Source organism: Suricata suricatta, chromosome 1 (genome assembly GCF_006229205.1).
Source record: "Suricata suricatta isolate VVHF042 chromosome 1, meerkat_22Aug2017_6uvM2_HiC, whole genome shotgun sequence".
Classification (NCBI taxonomy): Eukaryota; Metazoa; Chordata; class Mammalia; order Carnivora; family Herpestidae; genus Suricata; species Suricata suricatta.
The window spans coordinates 134,891,208-134,907,477 of NC_043700.1; the positions used below are offsets into that span (position 1 = coordinate 134,891,208).

At 39.3% G+C, this 16,270-nt stretch overlaps 1 protein-coding gene across 8 annotated transcripts in view; it reads right to left on the reverse strand.

The window, feature by feature from the left end:
- The window catches only part of SEPTIN11 (septin 11), an 87,673-nt gene that overhangs the window by 65,324 nt on the left and 6,079 nt on the right, over window positions 1-16,270 (reverse strand). The window lies entirely within an intron of this gene.

A 16,270-nucleotide genomic window follows, 5' to 3' on the forward strand; every position in this document is an offset into this window, starting at 1 on the left:
AAAGACAGGGTAGAAAAGATGGACCCTCACAAGGAAAGGGCTTCGATTTGTTTTTAAAAGTTTCAAGTGATAAAGTCCTGTAAAAACTTCTCGCTTCCACTAAGAGCAACTAACTCAGGGCATGCCAAAAGACGCTGACAGAGCTTCTTTTCATGTAGAATGGCACAATCATCGACTCCAGGGACTCACCGTTTAGTATCTTCACAAATACTTCTATTTCAAAAACCGTGTAGCAGAAACATTTGGATGACACAGAGTTCAGAAAGAATTGAATTCAAATCTTGATATCACTTACTTACCAGCTGTGTGAATTGGGCAAGCTATTTAACCTCCTCGAGTCTGCCCATCTGTACAATGGGAAGTTTGACTAAATGAGATGATGCATATAAAGCTCTCAGGCACAGTGCCTGCCATACACTGAGTATCCAGTATTATTACATATTATTAGTACTAAGATAACTTTATAAGCCTGGAAATGACCCACTTAAAGGAGTATTAAAAGTATCTTCCCCGCCCCCGAATTGCTAACTTAAAGCCCCTATCACTAATCCTCGCCTGTCCTCCATCTAGCTCAGTGTGTACTCAACTGCCAATCACAACTTACGAGTTAATTAGCTCATCAGAGTCTCTTCAAATCACAGGGTATGGATGTCTGCATCCCTCTAAAAGGGCTGGATTCTTGAACTCTGTTACTTTCACATCCTGGGTTCTAAGCTCTTTCCTTTCTGTCTTCCCTCTGAGTTGTTCTTAATTTATTATTTCAGAACATCTCCCACTGGATGAATGGACTCTGTTTCTTAACAGTTGCCACATTTTTGTCCCCTCTAAACCACTGAGGAAAAGACAAAATAGTTGTTAACCATAATTAAATGAACTTCAGTGAAGAGTGAACTAGATTTCTAAAACAAGACCAAAAATACAAACCAAAAAGAAGACAGCACATTTAAACCTTCTGTACAAGACACCAAAAACAAAGGTAAAGATACATGGCAGACCGGGAGAAGATTATTTGCACATATAAAAGGATGAATGTCTGCAAGATAGAAAGAAATACTCTAGCTGGGGGGCGGGGGTCAGGGGGGTGTGTGGGGGCAGAGATGTGAATAGGTTATTCACAAGAAATAAATACAAATGGCCCATGACCACATGAAAAGATGTCCAACCTCACTATAATCATGTTAGATTGCCTAACCACCTAAAGATTGTTGAATCTTGTAGAGCCACTGACCATCGACTTAAGAATTACTTAGGAAAGTAGTTTACATCCCTATATTTTAAAACACTGATTTCTTACAGGTCCATGTAAAGCTGGACAGAAAAGAGGCGCCGTAACTACCACCTGGCATTTCATACCCAGACCCTCACTGTCTCACTCTGATATTCTTTTAAGACGAGCAGTATCACCAAATATCCCCACAGTCATGTCCATGTTAAGGTGGCTCTCTTTCTTGCACTTTCGCAAGCAAATACTACCCTCCTAAGAAGCTCATAAAAGTCTTGGTAAGTTCACAAGTGTGCTACACTCAGACAAGATTCAATGATCATAATTAAGAAATATTTAGCTAAAATAACCAACTTCAATATTCTGTTCCGGAACAATGCATAAAATGATTTAAGTTTTAAAAGTAATTTAAGTTTTAAAATTCAAAATAATTTAAATTTTAAAAATAATATATCTCAGGGGTGCCTGGGTGGCTCAGTCAGTTGGGCATCCGACTTTGGCTCAGGTCATGATCTCACGGTCTGTGGGTTCGAGCCCCGTGTTGGTCTCTGTGACAGATCCTAAAACCTGTCTTAGGAGTCTATGTCTCCTTCTCTCTCTGTCTATCCCCCACTCATGTTGTTTCTGTCTCAATAATAAATAAAAAACATTTTAGGGGCACCTGGGTGGCTCAGTCGGTTAAGCCTCCAGCTTTGGCTCAGGTCAGATCTCACGTTTGTGGGTTCGAGCCCCGCATCAGGCTCTGTGCTGACAGCTAGCTCAGAGCCTGGAGCCTGCTTCCGGTTCTGTGTCTCCTTCTCTCTCTGCCCCTCCCCCTTTCATGCTCTGTCTCTCTCTGTATCAAAAATAAATAAAACATTAAAAAAAATTTTTTTAAACATTTTAAAAAAATTTTTAAATACATCTCAGGCAAGTGTGCATGAAGTCTCTGGTGCCATTTTTAGATTGAATATTTAAATATCAATATCTTAAGTGACAGACTTGAAAAATCACTCTCTGAAATTAATATAAAACAAAGAAGCATTAAACAGCATTATAAGCATCAGCTGTAAGTCAGTCATGAGTAAAAACCCCAGGTCTGCAACTTTTGAGGCAGGTTATTTCTTTTTTTTTTTTTTTTTGGTAGTTTATTGTCAAGTTAGTTTCCATATAACACCCAGTGCTCATCCCCACAACACCCTCCCCTCCCCCGCTCCCTCCCCCATCAGCCCTCAGCTTGTTCTCAGCATTCAAGAGTCTCTCAGGATTTGCCTCCCTCCCTCTCCCCACCTATTTTTTTCCTGTTCCCCTCCCCCATGGTCCTCTGTTAAGTTTCTCTTGTTCCACTTATGAGTGAAAACATATGGTATCTGTCTTTCTCTGAGGCAGGTTATTTCTAAGTCTCCTTAGTTTTAATTGTAAAGTAGGGATAGTATCGATATAGGTTTGCTATAGTTTCAACTGCCGTAATAGAAAGCCCCTGGTATAGTCTTGTCTACTTTAAGCAATTTCATAGTAGATAATATTTAAAATGTTTTCCCTCTATCAATTTAATGTCAATTTTTCTAGCCACTGAATACATGTATATGATATATAAGTATAGATATCATACATAAACTTTAAAAAATGTGAGGATTTATTCTTCCCAGGAATCCTGTACCCTCACTTCTACAGGACAAGTCATCTATGAAAAACCACTTCTCAGGCTATAATCTCTAGCATTGTCACCGACCATGTTGGCGGTTCTCAGGAAGGTAGTAAGTAATAAAAACACTGAAAGCAGCACACTAATTGCTACACAGAATAGCTTCAGGGGTTGTTGCCATACATATAATTTCAATAATTAGGAAAAATAAACCCAGGGAAGACCCTGAATGCAGCATCAAAGGGAACTACAAAGAGAACAACCTTCAGCATCTCCCAGGGCGGCCTCACCCAGTCACTCCACAATACTTTCTGACGAACAGGAGCAAATTATCTTATGCTCTGTCAACTCCAATTTTTATGGTCTGAGCAACCCCAGGCTGAGAGAGATTGAGCAGAGACAAGCCCCGCACTGAGAAAGACTGGGCTGAGACAAGAAAACAGGTGAAATGAAATCTTTAGCCCATTGCATTTGTGTTCATTTCTTAGCCCTCCAAAGCTCCCTCTGTCAATCATTAAATAATGCTGAGCATTCCTGGGGAAATTTAGCAGATTGTTAAATTCTGTAATCTCCTTCCAGGATGTCATACCAGTTATTTTTCCTGATTAAGTCCTCTATACAGGCAGAAACTTGGGCCTGTTAATGCACAGTTATTTTTGATGCATTTACTGAGGAATTCCTTTTGCCAGACACTACTCTTTGCTGAATGTACGATACAAAAATGAATCAGGCATGGAAACTTTTATGGTTCATCATGCCTGCTTATTACAAGAAACTAAAATAAATGGGAATTCAGAAAGCTAGTCTTCCAAACTCTGCCTGGGCAAGGGGAAAGCAGAGGAGCCTGGAGAGTCTTGAAGGATGACTACCCACAGAGGGTGGAGGAGGCTAGGAGAAAGGCATTTACATGAGGAGCAAGACAGAGTGTGAAAAAAGGGCATATGAGGTGCCCAGGGCCCTATAAGGAGCCTAAGGGGATTATGAAAGACAGGCATCAAACTAGGGAAAGACCAGCAAACCATCCTGGGGAAGTGAGCCTTCATCCTGAAGGCAACAGTAGGGAAAGTTATTTTTGCAGAAACAATTTAAGAGAGGAGAACACAGATTCAGCCTGATACTTTTTTCCTTCGGAAAACCTTTTATCCCTATAAAAAGGCCCTTTAGTTCTAAAGTTTAGTTTCATAGTTCCTTTTTAAGAACTAGAGTAAAGCACCCACATTTTAAAGTAATAGGCAAAAGGGGCCTGAAATGTCAGAAATGAATTTCTAACTAACCCTCCAGTTCAAAGAAGTACAGAAAAGTTGCATTTCCAAGTTGCTGTTTGTGATGGCTCCATAGCTGTATTTATTCAGCTGTGGTGCACACTAAGATCTTTATGAACCATGAATTCTGTAGAGTTTGGCTTTCTCCAATTGACTGGACTTGGGTTGGATTTCTGTTTTCTAATTTCTTAAGAAAAATTAGCATATATTTCATATTAATTCCCTTGATGCCTGAAGTCAAAAGATGTATTTCATTTTGTCAGGGGTCTCAAGTACGATTCAGGGGTCATAACATCCTTCAAATAAATTTTTCCCTATCAGAGTTAAGCGCCCATGTCTCTTATTTTACACTTAGTTTTGTAATCTCCAAAATGCTAAAATACCACAACGTTTACAAAAGTTGTTTTGACAAAGCCAATATTCAGTGGATTCAATTCAGAGAATTAGTAGAAGAAAAGGCCTAAAGTTTATGACATTTCTTTCTGTGGGCCCATTTACTCTCCCCACCCCTCCACCACCAAATCACAATTAGAGTTCAATTCCAGTAACAGGGCAATGTTTTTAAGAGCCTCAGAGCCCCGATTCAGGGTGTAATATTAATATAATCGCATACCAAAGTATTGTGCTCTTGACCAAGACAAAATGAAAATCCCTCCCATTCCAACTGGCTTCTGTTGGCCTGAAAAATCAGAAACAAATCCAGCATCTGACTTTGGCTTGGTCGTCTTTTCTTCAAGGCAAGGGAGACTTTTCAAGCCAAACATAGCACGTGGAAGGAAGACTGTTCCACGTGTGCACACGGAGCTTTCGATTCCACATTTCTCAGTAAAAAAAAAAAAAAAATACTCTAGTTCAACAATGTTTGAGCAGGATAACACGAGAAGGGCTGAATGGTCAATGACCATGTAAAATGTCAACAATGCCTTTAGAAGAATAGGAAACTACCCCAATACTCATCACCTTTTTGCTCAAGCTACTGTCTTGAAGCATATGAAACTACCATTTTTGTAGCTGAAACAGCTGAAATAAACTATTTCATGCGGATCAATCCACCACTAGGAAACCCTGCAGAAAGGTAATAAATTGCTACATCTTCCTGTTGAGTATCTAACTGGTATTTTGCTTTCTAAAAATGGTATGGGAGGGTAGGCTTTTGGAAAGAAGCATTCAAAAACTCATACAAAGTGGCACTAGAAATTTTAACAATAAAAATGTTTTGGGGCGCCTGGGTGGCTCAGACAGTTAAGCATCTGACTCTTGATTTTGGCTCAGGTCATGATCTCACAGTTTGAGAGATCGAGCCCCATGCTGGCATCTGTCCGTCAGTGCAGAACCTGCCTGGGATTCTCTCTCCCTCTCTCTGCACCTCCTCAACTCACACATATTCACTCCATTTCTCGCTTTAAAAAAAAAAAAAAGTGTTCTAACAAAGACAAAGTAAATCAACTGCCTAGGAAGATCTTTTCTAAATATTCTGTTTACTAAACATCTGACTTCTTTGTTTTTTGAAGGACCTGTCTAATTGCCACAAATAAATCCTGGAAGACACATTTTCCTACAGGCAGGAAGGAGAGGAAAGAAAGAAGAGGGCTGAGTTCCTGCTGGACAGGGAAGCATTAATGAGAGCTTTCAGCCTCAGCCCGAGTCCCCAGGCCTCAGTGTCCTCATCTCAAAGGCAGGCCCTGGGTGACCTCTGAAGTCTGTCCTTGCTCCAGCACTAACAATTTATTGGGATTTGGTAACAGACCCTATTCTACCTACCTCCACTTGCATTTCACATCATCCTACTGCCAAACTCATAAATAATTTCACAGTCTGTAAGGAACAGTCATTAACTGTCATTGGACCTAAACCAAAAGAAAAAAACTCCAACCCCGCTCACTATATATAGCACATGTTTTTGCAGAGGGACGCTGGCACTGGACACCATATGCTCGAGAGTCCCTCCTGCTCTTTCTGCTGTGGGCCCTAGACATACCGCACGAGGTCCTGCTTCTCCCAAGTTTGAATTCCTACAGCTCAAACCTGTTAGGAGACACCCTGTTAAGGAAACCATTTTAAAGGTTTGATACTGCTCTCAAGCAATCTAGATCCAAGTTCAAGTAATCGCTTCGCTTCTGTTTTAAAAACAAGCACATTTTCTACAAAAAGCGCTTTACTTACTCAAATTGAAAACATTTAAGAAGACATCCCCCCTCTCAAAAGTTAACGGCTTCTTTATTCAAATATAAGAAAATATAAATGAATCATTTTCAATGGAAATCAGATCGATGAGCGGCAGTCTCAGCCCACGAGCACGTTTATGTGGCCCACACAGTATTTTAAAAATATTTGATTTAACTGCCAACATTTTCAGATGGGGAAATTTCACCTCAAACTCTGTCCATGTTCTCTTGAGAAACTGAAAACTATGGCACTACGGAGATCCTCATTTAGCCAGGCAGAGCTACAAGATGGCACATGCCGGCCCATTTACAGCATTTAACTGAAGAATCTGAGAGTTGTCCTTTTCCGTACTTTTTCCCCTGATGGAATGTGATGGATACATCAGGTTCAGTACTTTTCCAACTGTAATAAAGTGTAAGCATTAATTGAGACCTAGATAACATGAATGTATTTTTTTTCAAGATATGTTATTGCTGGATTTAAATTTGGGTTTTTTTCTAAATCTGTGAACTTATAATAAGAAAAACCTGGTACTCATACTAATATTTCATCCTCTTTGCTGAAAATAGTTGCTATATTTTCCTAATCAGGTCATAGTCATTTTACAAGCCTTACTAGTTTCTTGTCTTTAATCTGCATGAAAAGGATAGTGCATGTGATTTTACAAAACATATCCCTAAGTTGTGTTCTTAGCCCTAACGTGGATTCAAATATTTCTTGACAAGTGGAGATAAGAAAGCTCATTTCACTGAAGTATTATTTGCAAAAAAATGGCATAAATCCTGATTCACAGTAACATTAACACGTAGGGTATTAACCAATTATTCACTTTCTCCAAGAACCTTGCAATAAAAGCAAATTGGATGAAGTTGCAACGTAGACGATGAGATTACACACAGCTCTTCCCTCTCCCAGGAACGTGGTTCACAGAAGTTCAGGGAACAACTCTTGGAGAGCTGACCATGGAAAAGGAATGGCATCCTGGTGCAATGGTAGCTTGCAGTTGTTCAGAATGTTGCTGAAATTTTTAATAGCTCTTATTCTAAAGCATATCATCTTTTTCCATCAATAAAACAGCTGAGCCAAGGCCTGGGCACATTTCTGATGATACAAGATCCTTTTACTTGTATCCTCTTAAATCCTAAGTTCCAAATTTAGAATATATATATTCTGCACTCTATCATAAGGAAGAAAATCATTATTAGCTCCTACATTCAACTATTAAAGCACAGTAACAATCCTTGCTTTATGTTGTGAAGGGAAAAAGCACTTTTAAATATCAATGATGCAAGCATTATTTCCTTCGATGTGTCCACATGATCAAAATGGGCTTGCTACAAGAGTTTCTTTTATAAACAGAATTACAGAAAATAAACAGGCATTTCCTATAATAATACACACCCGTAACAGGCATAAAGTCTCCGCCCATAAGAGAAAATTTTATGTTATTTAAACAAACATTTCTCCCAAAAAAAAAGTATCTATACTACCTCAAATAGACTTAGAAAAAACATGTCTGCTCTAAAAGAGGTCCTAAGAATCTGCTGTTTTAAAAAGTAGGTAGGAGTGACTTAGTTCTACAGGTTTTCACTCAGCCAGTCAGTCAGCCGATACGGCAAGGTGGAAGACAAACGAGATCTCGAGATTGGGCTAAAACCATATGATCCTCAGCTTGGTTTCCACCTTTAAAAATCCTGTCTCTATAGTACTGTTGGTGTTCAATAAGGTTCAATGATAAATACTGCACATGAATGTTTCAGTGTTTAAATTATCCATGAACCCAAAGTTCAATAAAAGCACATGTAAACCGAGCTTGGGACAATAACTGGTCCATCTATGGCCTCCTGCTTGGCCTTTCATTATAATGATGGTGATGATGAACTATCTCAACCACACAGAATATCACTCATCTATATACTCATTACCTATCTTTGTCAAACCGTAACTTTCACCATGAAGTTTTTTTGTTTTGTTTTGTTTTGTTTTGTTTTAATCACAACTTCATTTGAAGATCCCTGAATACCTCCTCCTAATGCCATGCTCCTCCTGCCCCAGGTCACCAGCATAGCTCTTAAAGCAAAATGAGATCAGACTGAGCCTGGGATTTACTTCGAAATAACTGGGTTGAGGGGGCAGTAAAGGGGGGCTGACTGGCTAGAGCGGTTGAAAGAGCATGTGACTCCTAATCTCAGTGTTATAAATTTGAGCTCCATGTTGGATGTAGAGATGATGTAATAATAATAATAATAATAATTTTTTAACAAACAAACTTGGGGCGCCTGGCTGGCTCAGTTGGTAGAGCATGTGATTCTTGATCTCAAGGTTGTTATGTCTAAGTCCCATGTTAGATGTAGAAATAACTTAAAAAATAAAACCTTAGAAAACAAACCGGGGCACCTGGGTGGCTCAGTCAGTTAAGCAGACTCTCTACTTTAGCTCAGGTCATGATTTCACGTGAGATCCAGCCTCATGTCAAGCTCTGTGCTTACAGTGTGGAGCCTGCTTGTCTCCCTCTCTCTCTGCCCTTCCTCTGCTCTCTCTCTCTCTCGCTCTCTCTCCCTCCCTCTTTCTCTCAAAATAAATAAACTTAAACAAATTATTTGGGAGGTTGGGATGAGGAAAGAGGAGGTTAGAGAGAAGGGGAAAGAGATGACTTAAAATTGGCCTAGGTGATAGATAGGTCGATTATACCCTCTCCTGTGTAATGTTTAGAATTTTCCTTAATAAAGAAGTTTTCTAAAATACGACGAAGAAATATCAGATTATAAATACTTCTAGATCAGATTGCCTTTTTATAAATTTTATTTTAAATTTTCTATTTTTTTAATGCTTATTTATTTTTGGAGAGAGAGAGAAACAAAGACAGAGCACAAGCACGGGAAGGGCACAGAGAACAGGAGACACAGAATCCGAAGCAAGATCCAGGCTCTGAGCTGTCAGCACAGGGCCCAACGTGGGACTCAAACCTATGTACTGTGACATCAGGACCTGAGCTGAAGTCAAATGCTTAAGGGACTGAGTCATCCAGGTGCCCCTAGATCATACTCCAAAAGCTCAGTATTCAGTATGGTAACCACTAGCCACATGTGGCTATTTAAGTTTAAGTGCAAATTAATTATAATTAAACAAGATAAAAAAATCTAATTCCATGGTTACACCAGCCCCATTTCACGTGTTTGATAGCCACATATGGCTAGTGACTACATACTGGACATTTCCATCATCGCTGAAGGTTCTGACAGTATTATTCTGCACACTAGGGTAGTATCTCCATTTGGAAAGGTATAACGAGTAGTTATAAGACTTTACCTTATTTATTGTGGCAAGTCTGAGTCCTGATCCATGAAATAGGAGCTGAAGAGTTTGGGTTCAAGAACAATATCTAAACAAACTACCTCACAAGAAAACTGAAGATCAATGTTCACCCACTAAAATCTAATCACCAAGAAAAATGGATGGAATTGCATAATTTTAATGAGGACACCACTGTAGTTGGTGCAATGACTTCAATGGCAAAGCCAATGTGCAAACTAGCAACAACATTCCAAATGTATACTGAAAAACAAACAAAAGAAATGTGAAAAATAATTCGTTTTAGTTGGAGGAATCACACATTTCAGTATCCAATTTAAGTTTTCTCTTCCAACTTTCTTAATTTTGGAATAAAAAACAAACACACACAGGATTGGAAAAGGATTTGAAAACAAAGAGGTATGTAATAAACAATCAAGTCATTCCAAAAGGCAGAGGTAAAAACCTATATCACCCACTCCCAAAAACGTCAAACCAAACCTCAGAGTGAGAGCAAAGGGAAAAATCTGGGGAAAACTGGAGAATGAATCTGTTTGCTTTGTGGTATTTCCAAGGATGTCTCCTATATTATCAGAAACTGCCTATGGGATAGGCTCAAAATGAAGGGATGATTTGAACAACTCTAATAAGCTTAAAAGTTTTAGGCAGATATTTAAGTTAATTTGGGCCCTTAAAATTGCTCAACATTAACTCACTAGAAGTTGCTTCAAAAATTTTTACCTCATTCTTCCAATCTATGCAGTATAAGCCACAAAATTTCTTTTTCAAAAACAGTTTTAAGCTTTGGCCCAAGTTCACAGTTAATGTATCAAATACATATTTTCTCTCATATACTGTATCTAGTTTCTAAATTATAAAAGATGTAACTGACTTGAAATGGTTACATTAAAGAAATTACAGAACAAAGTAGGCACTATACACTTAAAGACAAGCACTTCCATCCTGAGAGAGTGTGGGTTCCACTCCAAGGAAGAAAAAATGAAAATTATAGAAAAGATTAGATGATGCGTCCAGTTTTCTTCTTTTCTTAGCCTAGCTGTTAACAGTTTGAAATCTTCCCTCCAATAAATAGTAAAACCCTGATTAAAGAAAAATCAATTTGTTCTGAGCATATTGGTTTAACTCCAGAGCAATTGGGTATGTTACAAAGTAACATCCATGCTTCCTTATTTGCATAAGGTACAAGAACCTCAAACCAGGAAACAAGGTGTTTTCATCAAAATGCAGAGGCCTAAGACTAGGGCTTGCATGCATACAGCTCTTTGGGGGATGTGATCCAAAGGAACAAGAGTGGGTTCCGAGAAGTATGAAACAGAGAAGGCACACTCACCCTAAATGTATGTATATGGAGCTAATCACCCTGTGAGCTGGGGCCCATGTGGGACCCTCTGATGAGCCATATATATTGTGCCTCAGAACTGTCCAAAGCTAATGACAAATGAGAGAAGTATTTGTCCACCAGATTCCATCCCCCATCAGGCAAGAGTTGGCCCATGGGATGGAAAGGTCCTTGGACATCCAGATGTGTACATACGTCAAAATAGCTAAGCAGAGCCCGGGTGGCTACAGCAGAGAAGCCTGGGGCAGAAAGCTGTAGATATAAGGTCTATACTTGCCTGAAATGCACACAGCAACAGCATGAATTAAATAAAAGGTGGACTGAGAGGAAGCAGGCCAGCACAAGTCTTATCCAAAAGGATCAATTTTTGCTAGCAGAACATATACTTGTGGTAATGAGAGATATTTTAATTTTAAAAAACTTTTTTAACGTTTATTTTTGAGAGACAGAAACAGAGTGAAAGTGGGAAAGGGGCAAAAAGAAAGGGAGACACAGAATCGGAAGCAGGCTCCAAGCTCTGAGATGACAGCACAGAGCCCAATGTAGGGCTTGAACCCACCGACCGAGAGATTATGAGCTGAGCTGAGGTAAGACCCTCCACTGACTGAGCCACCCAGGTGCCCGAGATTTCTTTAAAAAGCATTCACAACTATATTTGATCATTCCTACTTTATTTATTTATTTATGTATTTATTTTGATGTTTGTTTATTTTTGAGAGAAAGAGAACGCAACCAGGAGAGAAGCAGAGAGAGAGGGAGACACAGAATCCAAAAGACTCCAGGCTCTGAGCTGTCAGCACAGAGTCAGACGCGGGGCCCAAAACCACGAACTGTAAAATCATGACCTGAGCTGAAGTCAGATGCCCAACCAACTGAGCCACCCAGGCACGCCATTCCTATTTATTTTAAATAGGATCTTGAAGAAAGGGGGGGTGAGCATGGGGTAGAGACTCCAGAACAGTACAAAGGTAACACACAAGTGTTGCAGATGGTCACTGCTGCAGGAATTGACAGAAAAATTACCAAAACTTGGATGGCGCGTCAAGGCTTCAAGGAGACAGTATATCGGACCTATGTCTCAATGACATGCTCTGATTAGAAAAAGGGAAGACTGCATTTCAGGTGCGTGAGAGAAGGGGCAAATGCTCTCTTTCTGCTGGGGGCGGTGGTTGGGTGGGTTGGCAGTTCTGGCTGGAACCAGTCTTTGGTTATAAAGTCATTATTATTTCCATATTCATTTCCTTTTTATTGAGGATGAATGTTTCATGCATCACTGCAAGCACTTTGTATCTTAGCTTATTTAATCCTATAAATCTTTGAGGAAAGTACCATTATTATTTTATAGCTGACGCATGAGATGTACGCAAGGTAAGTAACTTGCCTAAGGTCATAAAGGTGGTTAAATGACAGAGCCGATACCCTAGAACCCAGGCAGTCTGGCTGTAGAGTCTACGTTCATAACCCAAATGTGATATAGCACTACTGCCTTTGAGAGAAAACAAAGCAAGGAAAAGAAGGGTGCCATCTGATGCATCTGCACTTAGGAACAGACGGGCTGGGAAAGGACAGATTTGGAAGCATCCCAAGGGAAATAATTCTGTCAAGCAGCTGGAAGTCCTAATGGCCTCAAAACCATTTCCCAGAGAGTACAGTCCCAGAGTTGGGCCACCAGAGAACAGCACAGAAGGTCTTTCAGAAGGTCACCACCCATCCCTTACTTAGTTAGGATGCTACTGCAAGCTCATTGTGAGTGAACAATAGGAATAATCACATCCTCTGCCTTCAATTCATTCTGGCTGCTTGACACACACACACTTTCTCAGCATTCTACCATATCCAACTAGAATCAGAACAGGACAAAGAGAGTGGGAAAAATCATTACATACTTGGAATAAATTTTTAAAAATAATGAGGACCCTTGGCTCCATAGGAGATTCCCTGCCTAGGACAGTATGGTGAACTCTTACCATTCAAAATAATTCCTCCACAGGATGGGGAAGTAAATCCCATGGCCCTCAAGCTTGGTCAAGTGACTGGCAGAGCCATTCTTTGCAGAAGGATTATCCATCTCCATCTTGCTGAATTTAGGAGTGATCATTTACTTTGGCTAATGAAGTTCATGTAGAAGTGATCTACATTACAAGCTTGATAGTTCAGCGTCCAGCATATCTCTTTCCTCTGCCACCAGACTGGCGAGGACCTGGGTCCTGGATTCAGTACAGCGTGGAGATTTCAGAGGATGAATCAAAGACTGCAGGTAAGAAATAAACCTTTGTTGTATATGTCACCAAAATTTGGGACCAAGGTATTACCTCAGCATAAGTTACTCTAACAGACTGACACAAATGGTAGGTCTCATATGTGTATTGGTCTAAGAGCCTTGGTTCTAAAGCCTAGCACTCCCAATAACTGGCTGTACGTACACATTAGGTAAGCGTTAGCTTCTTTGTTTCTCAGTTTCCTTGTCTACGTTACTTCTTGGGAATTTTGTAAGGATAAAGCAAGATAATTATCTTGACAATAATTTAAATAAAATTTAAAAATCAAGATGCCAAGAAAGCTTGCTGTGCAGAGGTGTATGTTTTTAACTGAGTTTCAGTTAGTATACAATGCCACATTAGTTTCAGGTATACAAAACAGCGATTCAACAACTTCATACATGAAGCTATTCTCACCATAAATGCAATTACCATCTGTCACCACACGACACCATTATAATATTACTGGCTATATTCCTATGTGGAATGTCTTATCCTGTGACCCATCCACTCTATAACTGGAAGTTTTTATCTCTTCATCTCCTTCACCTATTTTGCCCTGGCCCCCAATTCTCTCCCCTCTGGCAGCACCAGTTTGTTCTCTGTATTCATGATTCTGTTTGGTTTCTTGTTTCTTCGTTCATCTTGTTTTTAAGATTCCATCTAAGTGAAATCATATAGTGTTTGTCTTTCTCTGACTTATTTCACTTAGCATAATACACTCTAGGTCCATCCATGTTGTCACAAATAGCAAGACCTTTCTTTATTACGGCTAATACTCCATTGTGTGTAGTATTACTTCTTTATCCATCCATTTATCAATGGATACTTAGGCTGTTTTCTTATGTTGGCTGCTGCAATAACATAAAGGTACATATATCTTTTTGAAATACTGTCTTTATTTTCTTTGGGTAAATACCCAATAGTGGAATTATAGGATCATATAGTATTTCTAATTTTTTGAGGAACCTCCATACTGTTTTCCACAGAGGCTGCCCCAATTACATCCCCACCAACAGTGCATGAAGGTTCCCTTTTCTCTACATCCTTGCTAATACTTGTTACTTGTTGTTTTGATACTGACAGGTGTAAGGTGATATCTCATTGTGGTTTTGATTTGCATTTCCCTATGATCAGTGATGTTGAGCATCTTTTTTCATATGTCTGTCAGTTATCTGCATGTCTTCTTTGGAAAAATACCTATTTCAGGTCCTCTCTTCATTTTGTAATTGATTTCTTGGGGGGGCTGTTGAGTTGTGGAAGTTATGTATATAGTTTGGATATTAACCCCTTATCAGCTATTTCGTTTGCAAATATCTTCTGCCATTCAGTAGGTTGCCTTCTAGTTTTATTGACGGTTTCCTTTGCTGTACAAAAGCCTTTTATTTTGGTTTATTCCCAATAGTTTACTTTTGCTTTTGTTTCCTTTATCTCAAGACATATCTAGAAAAATGCTGCTAAGGTCAATGTCCAAGAGATTACTGTTTGTTTACTTTAGTGAGTTTTATGGTTTCAGGTCTCACATTTATGTCCTTAATCCATTTTGAATTTATTTTTGTGTATAGTGTAAGAAAATGGTCCAATTTCATTCTTTTGCCTGTAGGTGTCTGGTTTTCCTAACACCATTTATTGAGGAAACTTTCTTTATCCATTGTATATTCTTGTCTCCTTTGTAATAGATTACTTGGCCACATAAGGGGTTTATTTCTGGGCTCTCTATCCTGTTCCATTGATCTACATGTCTGTTTTTGTGTCAGTACCTTACTATTTTAATTACCATAACTTTGAAGTATATCTTGAAATCTGGAATTGTGATACTTCCAGCTTTGTAGTTTCTCAAGATTTCTCAGGCTATTCGGGTCTATTGTGATTCCATTCATCTTTCAGGATTATTTGTTCTAGTTCCATAAAAAATACTATTGATATTTTCAGAGGAATTGTATTGAATCTCTAGATTGCTTTGGGTAGTATGGGCATTTTCACAATATTAATTCTTCCAATCCATGAGCATGGTATATCTTTCCATTTGTGTCATTAATTTCTTTCATCTTAAAAAATTCAAGACGCTGAAAAGCTTCCTGTGCGCAGATGGTTTGGGCTAAGCCTTTTTCTTTCAACAGTAGGTCTGAGTAAATGTAATGGGCACCCTTAACAAGAATCACAAAATTTATATTGACATGAAAACAAGAAGGGATGAAGTGAATGAAAAGGTGTTAAGTCTTAAGAAAACCATGGCTTTTAATAGACTTTACTCCTACTTTCATAGAATCCTATGGGTTTTTAATATTCTTTACGGAGAACACTGCTGGATACTTGGAGTCCAAAATAGGAGGAGTCCTGTCATTCTCCCACCCTTTAGGACTCAGTTGCTTCCATGTTTAAGAAAACAAGACTTTGTAGTTAGTTCTACATCTTGAGGAAGGCCTCAGTACAGAAAGCCAAACACAGGAAGACCTATGCTGGGGATGTTGTCACTGGATCCCTCCTCTTCTTTGTGTGTTTCCTCAGTCTTCACTTCCTCTTTTCTTATGGGTGCAATTTGTTCATGAAAGGAATCAACTCCTCTGTCTTTTCTCATCTTCCCTCCATTCTACTGAATCCTGAAGAATTCATACTCTGCAGACTTTCAAGGTCTTCCATCAACCAATCCCAACAATCTGAGATATCCTAAGTTAGGGCACAAGGGTGGACAGGATAGAAAGTATCTTTAGAATGATGTATATGTGGCACCTGGGTGGCTCACTCGGTTGAGCGTTCGGCTTCAGCTCAAGTCATGATCTCGCGGATTGTGAGTTCGAGCCCCGTGTCAGGCTCTGTGCTGACAGCTAGCTCAGAACCTGGAGGCTGTCTTCAGATTCTATGTCTCCCTCTTTCTTTGACCCTCCCCTGCTGACACACACACATACTCTCTCTCTCTCTCTCAAAAATAAATAAGTCATTAAAAAATGTTTTTAAATAAAACTGGGTAGAAAATATGCATGAGTCTTAAAGAATGCACTGCAATATCTCGTCTCCTCCCATCTGCCTAGATTCATATCTGTCCACTTTCTCTACCCCACCCTGAACACTGATGTCATAGGTGGATTT